At 40.1% G+C, this 12917-nt stretch overlaps 1 pseudogene; it reads right to left on the bottom strand.

Moving 5' to 3' along the window:
• Positions 1–5971: 5971 nt before the first annotated feature.
• LOC108391928 (olfactory receptor 2T29-like) lies at positions 5972–6922 on the bottom strand (annotated as a pseudogene).
• Between the last annotated feature and the right edge of the window lie 5995 nt (positions 6923–12917).

Here is a 12917-nt window from a genome sequence, read left to right as displayed (position 1 = left end):
AGCTGATTTAATTTTTCATTTGGTTAGTAATGAATTGATCTACTTCCTTTCTGTGGTTTTATTTTCTCTGGTGACAGCTATTTAGGTATAAGAGCACTTCCATCTAGAGAAGTCCCTCCAAAATACACTGTAGAGATGGTTTGTGGGAAGTAAATTCCCTCAACTTTTCTTATCTGGAAATTGTTTAATCCCTCCTTCAGATTTAAATGATAATCTTTCTAAGTAGAGTATTCTTGGATGGAGGCCCTTCTGTTACATTGCATTAAACATATCGCATCACTGCCTTCTGGCCTGTAAGGTTTCTGCTCAGAAGTCTGATGATAGCCTGATGGGTTTTCGTTTGTAGGTGATCTTTTCTCTCTCTCTGGCTGCTTTTTAAAACTCTGTTCCTATCCTTGATCATTGCCATTTTAATTATCATATGTCTTGTTGTATGTATTCTTATCTTCCTACAGTCCCTTGTGTTTGGAGATCTGTGGACTTCCATGGCCTGAGAGACTATTTCCTTCCCAAGAATGGAGAGTTTTCATGAATTATTTCTTCAAAGACACTTTCTGTCCCTTTTTCTCTCTCTTCTTCTTCTGGTATCCCTAGAATGCAAATATTGTTCTGTTTTGATTGGTCACACAGTTTTCTTAATATTCTTTCATTCCCAGAGATCCTTTTTTCTCTCTCTTCCTCAACTTATTTGTATTCCTGTTCTCTAATTCCTATCCCATTTATCATCTCTACTCATCTGATCTGCTTTTAGATCCTTCCAGTGTATGTTTCATTTCAGCTACTGTATTTTTCACAGTGGTTATCTCTGTTTTGAATTCCTTCCTTAGATCTTGAATATTTGTTTGTAGCTCTACTCCATGCTTAAGACTTTTATTTTGAATTATTTTTCAGGAAGATTGGTTATTTCAGTTTCACTTGGCCCTCTTCCTTGTGTTTGAGGAATTTTGGATTGAACAAGGTTTTTCTGCCTTTTCATAATCCTGGAGCAATGTCAGTGTTTGCAGGGAAGCAGTGAGGGTGCCTACCCAAAGGTGAGAGCTCTTTCCTGCTTCCTGGCTGCTGTGCCTGCCTCCACTGTCAGGGTCAGTGAGCCACATGCTGGGAGCAGCCTCTGCATTAATTCCTACACTGCCATTGGTGGGGCTGCCCTTTGGCTGTCCTGGAATAATCACGTAGGTCACAGGTATTCCACACTGGTGCCTGCCAAGAGGACAGGTCTCATGCCTACTTCCCAGCCACAGTGCATATCTCTACTGTCAGAGCTAGTGAGCCACGCACAGAAAACAGCCTCCATGTTAAGCCCCTGTAGTTGCCATAGGTGGGGCTGCCCCCCAGCTGGCCTGGAGCGATGTTAGGGCAGCAGGTTTGCACGCAAGTGCTGGCTGGGAGGCAGGAGTGGCAGGCTGCTTAACATGGTGGGGTCCATTGCCTGTAAGGAAGATGGAGTGCCTGAAGCTCCTGAAAGTTCCCAACCTGCTAGGCTGAATGTGCCAGGACAATTTTGTCCACCTGTTCCTTCTCCTAAGAAGCAAGCTATGTATAATCCTTGCCCCTACAGCAGCCCTTTCACTGTTAGGAAGTCTTTCAAAGAGCATGCCTTTCATTTGTTCCAGAGCAGGCAGTGTGGGAAGCTGTTCTCCACAAGTGGCTGGAACCTCAGTCCCTGACTTTGCTTTTCAACCCCTCTGATCTCCAGAATACCATACAATGTGAGTTTATGCTCCTGGGGAATATCTCCAGGGCTCAGTATTTAGCAGTTCTGGGCTTCAACCACCTCCCTGCTCTCTGTCTCTTCCTCCTTCTGGTGAGCTGGGGTGGGGACTACATATATATCAAGAGACTAATATTAATAATATACGAGGAAACAAATCAGTGCTCAAACTATGGATTCAAAAATTAACATAATCTTGTACTTGGCTAATTCAGAGCTTAAGAAATACTATAGAACAATTATATAGAAAGATGCTAAATACATATTAGAAAAATGTAAATACATATATGCAATCTAGGTGGAATTGATAATATTGCAAATATCTGCAAAGTGCAACCAGTATTAATGAGTAGGTCAGGGTTAAACAGAAGTGGGTGGGGGTAGGAATTTCATCAAAGATGTAGAATGAGCCAATAGCGCCATCAAAGGGATGTTTTCTGCAGCCTTGGTCCCGAGGGGCAGCAGGAGGAGCAGTGATTTGCAGGACCCGTGGCTGCTGAAGCTGTAAGGGGGGACGACCATTGGTGACACCTGGTCCCCAGGTGGAGGAACTCAGCCAACTGTGGCTGAGATGGTGCTGAGGGAGGAAACACCCAGACCTCAGTCTGCTCCTGCCCTCCAGTCCCCTGCTGGGGTCTCTCTCTGGCCAAACCATCCAGAAGGCGGAGGGACAAATCACCCCCTCTGGTCACAGAGCAGACTTGAAGGAGCAGAGATGTTTGAGGGGCTGTATAGAGACCTTTCAGCACAACGGAAATGGAAAAAATGGAGTTCTTTCTTCTTAGATGGGGGTGGGTGGCTAAATTAATATTGTATAACATGCAAATTAACCATTTGTATCAACATTAAAAAGTAATTGAGAATTTGAATCATAATACCTCACTGGGTATCTATCATAATCACATATGTGGAGATAGATATTTGTATAAAACACTAATTTCTCAAATAACAGTCATCAAGATTCTACAATGGCACCATTAAGTTTGTTAACAGGGAATTCATATATCTTACAATATTCATCTATTTATTTATTATTTTCCACTGAATTGTAGATGACATAAAAATGTATATTAGCTCCATGTGTACAAAACAGTGACTTGAAAATTATGAAATGCTCACCACTGTAAGTGCAGTTACCATCTGTCATCTACAATGTTAATAAAATATTACTGGCTTATTTTGTATTGTATACTCTTTGTCACTATGATTCATTAATTTTATATCTGTCACCAATCCTCCTGCCTGCTTCCTTCCAGCAACCACCAGATGGTTCTCTGTGTTTATGCATCTGTTTTTGTTTTTGTTTCTTGGTTAATTTGTTCTGTTTCCTAGATTCCACATACAAGTGAAATCATGTGGTATTTGTCTTTTTCTGCCACCTAGTATTCTTTACTTTCATTTAGCATACCATCTTGGTCTATACATGTTGTCATGAATGGAAAGAGTTCATTATTTTTTTATGGCTGAGTAATATTCAATTGTATATATATATATATATATATATATATATATATATATATATATATATATACCACATCCATCTTATAAGATGATGTGATCCATTGATGGAAGCAGGTTTCTTCCATATCTTAGCTATTGCATGCAAATATGAATAACAGTAGAGTTAGATGCATCCTTTAAAATTAGTGTAAATACTCAGAAGTAGAATTACTGGATCATAAGGATTTTTATGTTCTTTTTTTGAGGAAATCCCTTACTCTTTCCCATAATGGCTGAACAAATTTATATTTCCACCAGCAGTTCATGAAGATTCTTTTTTCTCAACAACCATGCCAACACTTGTTATTTCCATTTTGACTCATGTGAGGATATTACTAGATTGTGTGACTTACCTCCATTTCCCTGATGATTAGCTATGTTGAGAATTCCTTCATGTGTACTGGTCACCTCTATGTCTTGGAAGAATTTCTATGTGGACATTGTATCCATATTTAACTGGACTATTTCTTTTTTTGGTGTTGAGTTGCATAAGTTCTTTACATGTTTTGGATATTCACCCCATATCACACATATAACTTAAAAATATACTCCCTGTTTCTGTAGGTTGCCTTCTCATATTGTTGATAGTATCCTTCACTGTGTCAAAGTTTTTCAGTTTTACATAGCCCCAATTGTTTATCTTTGCTTTTTTTCCCTGCTCTATTGGGGAGACATATCCAGGAAAAAAAAAGTGCTAAGGCTGCTTCCCAAAAGTTAATGCTTATGTCATATTTTAAATTTATTTTATTGAAATGTAGTAGATATAAAGTATTGTACTGAATTTGGATGTAAAACACACTGATTTGACAATTACACACTAAACACTCACCACAGTAAGTGTACTTCACACTTGTCACTGTAGGAAAACATTATAGTATTACTTGCTATGTTCCCTGTATTATGTATCCATACCTGTGACTTATTCTTATAATTTGAAGTTTGGACTTATTTATGCCCTTCACCTTATGCCCATCCATAATCCCCCTCTTGGAAGAATATGGTTGCACACAACATTTTGTTTAATTTTTCTCAGTATCTTCCCAATATTTTGGGTATTGCAAGTGGAACCATCAAATATGTCCACCAAATTGAGTTGTAATTCATATGCTTCTCAATTACTTTAAATTTCATGTGTAGATCTTTTATTTGTTTAGTTTTACTGTGACAACAATAATGGAAATTGGTTTTCCACATTGTTTTCCCAAACACTACAGATCCATAGTTTACAAATATAAAGTATTCATGGTTAATATGCAACCACGTCTGTGGCTTTATGAAATGGATCCAAGGCCCCAATCACTCCAAATATCTTTCCCCAAAGGCCTTCCTTGGTGCTCAGCGTGTCCAGGTGCACATAGACCAACACCGTTCAGCTCCCCGTCCATACTCATCTGCTTCCCTGACCTCCCGTGTTCAGGTCACCATTCGACTGTCACCAATTTAACATCACTAAAGTGCTAGTATGGTCTTTTCAATACTGTTTGTAAAATTCTAGGTCTCAAACGGGTAAGAAATGAGTCTATAATATAAAGCATGAAAGGAAGAGCCATTGAAATATTTATCACTCCTGCTTGGATACCTGTAGGTTTTTGTTCATGCTTTTCTGGGGTATCTTGTCTCTGTGCAAGGCCTCCATGATACAGCCTCCTACACTCATCTGAGGTAACATTTAGTCACCATTTGACACTGAGAACCAGGTTCTGCTGTCAGTTCTTTATCATCAGTTGTCTCAGGTCTAGGTAGCACTGATTTGTCCTCATGAGCTGCACCCTTTCCGCAGGAGCATCAAGGCGCATCATATACTTTATAACACCTATTGCATATAGACTATAACTACAGGTTCATACTTCTTGTGGATAGCAACAACTTACTTATTCAGATTTTGATTTCATTTAGCTATTTTTTATTTTACCATAGCATAAAAACATGTACTGAGTAATTGAATCAATAAATGAGTGAATATTTGATATCCTGCCTTCCTTATTTTTCTAATAAATTACATACTTCAAAACTTAGTGCAGATGTCATCGCATGCAAGAGATCTTCCTCAATCTTCTTTCAACGTTGAATTTATAGCCTTCCCATGGTTCTAAAACTTCTACCTGCTGGGGAATATTAATCACCCCTGATGCCTTAGTTGGAACATGTGGGATGAGGTAGGCAAAATAAAAGCATGCTGGTAATTGTCTCAGTAAAAAGCATTTTTAAAGACAGTATGTCACATACACTGCCACCAAATAGAATACAGATAAAAAATGGGAAAGAGCAAAGATGCAAAAAAGGAGGGAGTATTGACATTTTAACTGTTTATAGGGGATAATTTTACTTTTACAGAAAAGTAGCATGGGTATGAATGGTACAAACAACACCCACACACTCTTTACTAAGACTCTCCAGTTGTTCATATTTTACCTTCCTTGTTTAATCACTTCTCTCCTTCTGCTATCATTAAATCAATTAATAGTTTCACATGACATTTTTCCTATAAATATTTTTGTTATATATTCCTAAGAGTACGGATATTCTTCTACAGAAAGTACAGTTCTCAACTTCAGTATATGCAACTTATATAATGATTGTATAATGCATTTTGAATGAAGAAAGTTTAGAAAATTGAGTTTTCTACTACATGGAACCAATTCTTAAAAGAGGTGTTAAAATTAGATGAGACACAGTGCTATGTGAGTCTGAAGAATAATGATGATATAAGATTCTAAACATACAAGGGAGAGAGAAGGAAAATACATTGATATCAGTTTTCTACTTTATGGTTCCCTGAAAGACAGGTCCCACATTCAGCATTTCCTTCAGAGCCCCCATAACATCCTTCTTCCTTAGACTATAGATCAAAGGGTTTAGCACAGGAGTGAGTATGGTGTAAAAGACAGATACCGCCATGTCCTTCTCAGGGGTGTGGGAGGAGCTGGGGAGCATGTAGGTGTAGACAGCAGCCCCATAGAAGAGGGTGACCACAGTCATGTGGGAGGAGCAGGTGGCAAAGGCCTTCTTCCGGCCCTCTGCTGAGTTCATCCTGTGGATGGTGAGGAGGATGAAACCATAGGAGCCTGAAATGATGGTCACAGGGATGAGCAGCATGAGGACGCAGCAGAGGTACATGAGTGTCTCATACATGGAGGTGTCTGAGCAGGAGAGCTTCATCACAGCAGGGACCTCACAGAAGAAATGATGGATCTCCCAGGATCTGTAGAAAGGGAGGTCATGGTGACAGGGGTGAGCATGAAGCCAACCACTGATCCCAGGAGCCAGCAGCCAGATACCAGGAGGTCACACACCCTGTGGTTCATGAGGACAGAGTAACGGAGAGGGTGCCAGATGGCTGCATAGCGGTCATAGGCCACGGCAGCCAGGAGGAAACATTCTGATCCTGTCAGTGTCACATAGAGGAACATCTGCATCCCACATCCGGGGGCTGAGATCGCGTTCACACCCATGACCCAGTCCACGAGCACCACAGTGACAGAAATCTACGTCATGTCCATGAGAGACAACTGGCTGATGAAAAAGTACATGGGGGTGTGGAGGCGGGCATCAAAGTATATAAATGAGAATCAGCACAGTGTTTCCCTCAAAGGCCATCAGGAAAACTATAAAACACTCGGGAAGAGTTGGGTGTTTGGATTGACTGAAGATTCCCAGCAGGATGAAATCAGACTGTGCAGTGTGATTGTCCACCCAGTGAATGTTTTCCATGAAGATTCACGTAAATGAATGAAGAGAAATTTGGGTTTAATAATCGTTCATAGGCTACCTCCACATAAAATGTATACATATATGTTTCATGAATGTATGTGTGTGAATGTGTAAGGATATCAGTTGTCCTAAACAGAGGGATTTCCATGCACATGTAGAAATGGGACTGCTCATTATGATTTCAAATATCCAAGAAAGGGAAGATTTCACAAACATGGGTAAAAATATTTGGAATTTATACTAGAGTTGCCAGAGATTAGGTCATGGGGTTTCTTCATGATTCTGTCATCCATCAACATGTATTAGAAAATTACAGAGATTCTGATTAAGCAAATACTAACTTACTGAGATGTGGAAATGATGGCAGGGGAGGAAGGCAAAGCAGAGACATCCTCCTTGTACAAAATAAGGAAGCAACTGCAGCAAATACTACTAACCCTGAAATGACCCGAAAGCAGCAGAATAGACCATCTGTTCCTGGTGAAGTGAACGTAAAACTGAGAAGGGTGAAGTGACGGAGCCATGATTGAGTGGGACCCAGACCCGTTCCCCATTCCAGCCCACAAGTGGGGAGGAGAGGAGTGGAGCAGAGAGGGGATAAGTGTTCAGGGGTCTAGCACACGGGCCCAGATAAATGCTCCACGCAGATGAGTCCACGTAGCACTGGGCTTTGGTGAGTGACAGGGCTGTACCCCAGGGAGATGTGCAGCATTCTGGGAAGCCGTGATCCTGTAACTTGTGGAGGAAAGGCATCCTCCATCGGCCCCACTGAGATCCAAACGGAGACCACACATCGAACAGTTTACCAGCAGTGAGCAGTGTGCCACAGAAGCATGGGTCAAGGGAGCTCTTTCCAAGGATAAAGGGCAGGTGGATGGTTCCTCCCCAGCCCCACCTCAGCCCAGCTGGCTGGGTATTCCCAGAAACTGGCTTCGAGTGCTCCATCTCCCTTCCTGCAGCTCAGCCACATGGCAGCCCTTACTTGTGCCCCCGCCCTGCCCAGCCCACTCAGCCAGGCAGACTGCGGTGCCTTCAGGCAGAGGGAGGACACTTCCAGGTGCCCCTGCCCCCCCACCCCCGTCCACATGGTGGGCGCGTGCATGAACCAGCCCTGTACTCTAGCTCCCTCACTGGAAGGAGGCCCACAGCAGCTCCCTGCACTCCTGCCCTGTCCTGCCATCTTGGCCCAGCAGCAGCTGCCTTTGCTGACAAGCAGGCAGAGGGCAGCTCTACCTATAGTTCATCCCAGCAGAAGTGCCTCAAGGCACCCAAAGGGCCCAGAGGCCTGCGGGCTCCTCTGCTGACACAGACCAACCACTCCTGGCAGACAGGCAGAAAGGCAGCCCTGCCCATTGCCCACCAGCTGCACCCTAGGGCTCCACCTTAAAGGAGAACCGGGCACTGAGAGTAAACTGTCTTCAGCTGCTGTGCACCAAGGATGCCTTATTCATGAAGCCATTACCCTGCACACCAGGAAGCATAACAAAGTTTAACTATAAGGAGAGAGTACTGAATTCAACCAGAGAATTAAAAATATTAGTTATGAGGGAAACCCCATCGGGCTGTCAGCAGACTACTCAGCAGAACCGTACAGGCAGAAGCCATGGGCATGATATGCTTGATGTACTGAACCTGAAGGACCTTCACCAAGAATCCTCTAACAGCAAGTTTCTCACTCAAATATGAAATGAGAGTAAACAATTCCCAGATAAATGATGACTCGAGGAATTTATGACCATTCAATCAGCATAACAAGATACATTAAAGGGACTGCCGTATATGGGAAGGTTTCTAAGGATACATAGTTTGATTTTTTCAATTCTATTCTCTGCTAATATGAAATTGTTTGCTTGTTTTTTAGAGTCCATATGTAATTGAGGCCATACAGTATTTGTTCTCTGGCTTAACTCAGCATAATGCCTTCCAGATTCACCCATTTTGTCATAAATTGCAAGACTTTCTTCTTTTTTATTGTTGAATGATACACCATGCCTGTTGTGTGTGTGTAATTTTATGTATGCACCCATCCATCTAAGATCTTTTAGGTTCTTCTATAGTTTGGCTTTTGTGAATGACACAGCAGTGAACATGAGGGTGCAGATTCTCTTTCACATACTGATTTCAGTTCTTTCAAATATCTCCCGGCAGTGGGATTGCTGGATCAAATGGACTTTATGTTTTAAGTTTCTGAGGCACCCCCGTATTGTGTTCCATAGACTGCTCCATTTCACATTTATGCCAACAGTGAATGAGGGGTACTTTCTCCTACATCGTGTTGATATTTGTATTCTGTCTGACAACAGCCATGTTAAGATACATGAGGTAGTATCTGGTTGTGGTTTTGTTTTATAGTTCTCTGTCTGTAAGTGATGTTGAGGCATCTTTTAAAGCATATCTGCTTTTGAAGAACTATACTCAGGTCCTTTCTTCTTTAATTTATTGGATTATTTGCTCTTGTGATACTGAGCTGTGTAAGTTTTTTGTATATTTCAGATAGTAATCCCTTATAATATATGTTGTTGGCCAATATTTCCACCTTTCCATAGACTGATTTTCATTTTCTTTATTGTTTCTTTGCGGTGCAGAAGATTTTTTTTAAATTAAGGTACAATTGATATGCAGTCTTATGAAGGTTTCATGACCAACATTGTGGTTTCAACATTCACAAATATAATCAAGCCCTCCTCCACCCCATTGCAGTAATGGTCTGTCAGCATATTAAGATGCTTTAGAGTCATTACTTGTCTTCTCCAAGCTATCCTGCCTTCCCCGTGACCTACCTATATTATGTGTGCTAACCATAATACCCCTTAATCCCCTTCCCCCACCCTCCCCACCCACCCTTCCCAAACCCTTCCCTTTGGTAACTGCTAAAGGGACTCCTTGGAGTCTGTGAGTCTGCTGCTGTTTTGTTCCTTCAGTTTTTGCTTTGTTGTTATACTCCACAAATGACTGAATTCATTTGGTACTTGTCTTTCTCCACCTGGCTTATTTCTCTAAGCATAATACCTTCTGGCTCCATCCATGTTGTTGCAAATGGTAGGATTTGTTTTCTTTTTATGGTTGAATAATATTCCATTGTGCATATGCACCACCTATTCTCTATCCATTCATCTCCCGATGGACACTAAGGTTGCTTCTATATCTTGGCTATTGTAAATAGTGCTGTGAAAAAGCATAGAGGTTTTTTCAAAAGCATATGTCTTTTCTAATCAAGGATCTTGTTTTCTTCAGTGAAATTCCTAGGAGTGGAAATGCTGCATCAAATGGTATTTCTATTTTTAGTTTTTGAGGAACCTCCATATTGTTTTCCACATGGTTGAAGTGATTTACATTCACATCAGCAGTGTAGAAGGGTTCCCCTTTCTCTGAATTCTAGCCAGCATTTGTTGATCTCTGTCTTTAGGATGTTGGCCATCCTAACTGGTGTGAGGTGATATCTCATTGTGGTTTTAATTTTTATTTCCCTGATAATTAGTGGTGTGGAGCATCTTTTCATGTGCCTGTTGACCATCTGAATTTCTTCTTTGGAGAAGTGTCTTTCCAGATACTCTGCCCATTTTTAATCAGGTTATTTGTTTTTTGGGCGTTGAGGCATGTGAGTTCTTTATATATATTGAATGTTAACCCCTTATCAGATATGTCATTTACAAATATAGTCTTCCATACTGTAGGATGCCTTTCTGTTCTACTGATGGTGTCCTTTGCTGTACAGAAGTTTTTAGGTGGATGTAGTCCCATTTATTCATTTTTGCTTTAGTTTCCCATCCCTGAAGAGAAGTGTTCAGGAAAATGTTGCTCCTGTTTATATTCAAGATATTTTTGCCTATATTTTATTCTAAGAGTTTTATAGTTTCATGGCTTAAATTCAGGTCTTTGATTCATTTTGAGTTTACTTTTGTGTATGGAGTTTAATAATAATACAGTTTCATTCTCTTATATGTAGGTGTTCAGTTTTGCCAACACCAGCTGTTGAATAGGCTGTCATTTCCCCATTTTGTATCTATGGCTCCTTTATCATATATTAACTTCCCTATAAGTGCGGGTTTATACCTGGGCTCTCTGTTGTATTCCATTGGTCTATGAGTCTACTCTTGTACCAAATTATCTTGATTACTGTGCTTTTGTAGTACAGCTTGAAGTCAGGGAGCATAATCCACTCAGCTTTATTCTTCCTTCTCAGCATTGCTATGTCTTTTGTGTTCTTTTGTGGTTCCATATGAATTTTAGAATGATTTGTTCTAGTTCATTGAAGAATGCTGTTGGTATTTTGATAAGGATTACATTGAGTCTGTAGATCACTTTAGGCAGGATGTCCGTTTTGACAATATTAATTCTTCCTACCCATGAGCACGGGGTATATTTCCATTTATTGGTATCTTCTTTAATTTTTCTCATGAGTGTCCTGTAGGTTTCATGGTATAGGTCTGTCATCTCCTTGGTTAGGTTTATTTCCAGGTATTTTTTTCTTTTTGGTGTAATTGTAAATGGAGCTTACTGCTAGTTCTCTTACTGCTAGTTCATCATTAGTATATAGGAATGCAACAGATTTCCCCATATTAATTTTGTATCCTGAAACTTTGCTAAATTCAGTTATTTGTTCTGGTAGTTTTTTGTGGATTCTTTTGTGTTTTCTACGTACAATATCATGTCATCTGCAAACAGTGACAGTTTAGCTTCTTCCTTACCAATCTGGATGCCTTTAATTTCTTTGTCTTGTCTGATTGCTGTGACTAGGACCTCAAAGACTGTGTTGAATGCAAGTGATGAGAATTGGCATCCTTGTCTTGTTCCCAATCTTAGAGGAAAAGCTTTTAGCTTCTCGCTGTCAAGTATGATATTGGCTTTGGGTTTGTTGTATATGGTCTTCTTCTTCCTTCTCTACTCTTTACATATTAGGTGCCATATTCTGTGCTCTTTGTGTATCTCTTAACTAACTTTGTGAGTAGTTGATTTAACTTCGCATTTTCTTAGTAATTAATTGGACTTCTTCCTTTACTGTGGTTTTATTTTCTCTGGCAACAGCTATTTAGCCTCAGGAGCACTTTCATATATAGCAGCCCCTTTAAAATACACTGTGGAGGTGGTTTGTGGGAGGTAAATTTCCTCAAATTTTGCTTATCTGGAAATTGTTTAATTAGTGCTTAAATTTACATGATAATCTTGCCAGGGAAAGTATTCATGGTTGGAGGCCTTTCTGTTTCATTGCATTGAATATATCAGGCCACTCCGTTCTGGCCTCTAAAGTTTCTGCTGAACTCTGCTTAGAGCATGATAGGCTTTTCAGCATATGTGATTTTTTTTCTCTCTCTCTTTGGCTGCCTTTAATACTCTGTCCTTGTCCTTGTTCTTTGCCATTTTAACTATTATATGTTTTGGTTTTGTCTTCCTAAATTTCCTTGTGTTGGGAGATTTCTTCACTTTCATGACCTGAGAGACTATTTCCTTCCCAAGATTGGGAAAGTTTTCAGCAATTATTTACTCAGAGACTTTGTCTCTTTTTCTTTCTTCTTCTTCTTCTGGTGTCCCTATAATGTGAATATTGTTCTGTTTGGATTGTTCCCATGGTTCTCACTTTTCTTTAATTTCTAGAGATACTTATTTTTTCTCTCTCTGTGACTCAGCTTCTTTTGTTTCTGTTCTCTAATTTCTATCCCATTTATCATCTCCACTACTTCATCTAATCTACTTTTAAATCCCTCCATTGTATGTTTTATTTCAGCTACTGTATTTTTCAGTTTCTATCCCTTTCTTGAAAGTCCTCTCTTAGATTTTGAGCATTTTTCTGTAGCTCCATAAGCATGTTCATGATTTTTATTTTGAAATCTTTATCAAGAAGAATGCTGACTTCAGTTTCACTTAGCCATCTTTGTGGCATCTGTTGAAATTAAGAGGAAATTTTTTTGCCATTTCATTTTTGTAGCGATTCCTATCGAATAATAACTGAGTAGGCAGCACATTCTAGTTTTAGGTCACCCATTGATAATTTCAACAT

This window comes from Manis javanica, chromosome 14, assembly GCF_040802235.1.
Source record: "Manis javanica isolate MJ-LG chromosome 14, MJ_LKY, whole genome shotgun sequence".
NCBI lineage: Eukaryota > Metazoa > Chordata > Mammalia > Pholidota > Manidae > Manis > Manis javanica.
Note: the sequence above shows the minus strand (reverse complement) of the source record. Positions and strands in the feature narration are given on the sequence as shown.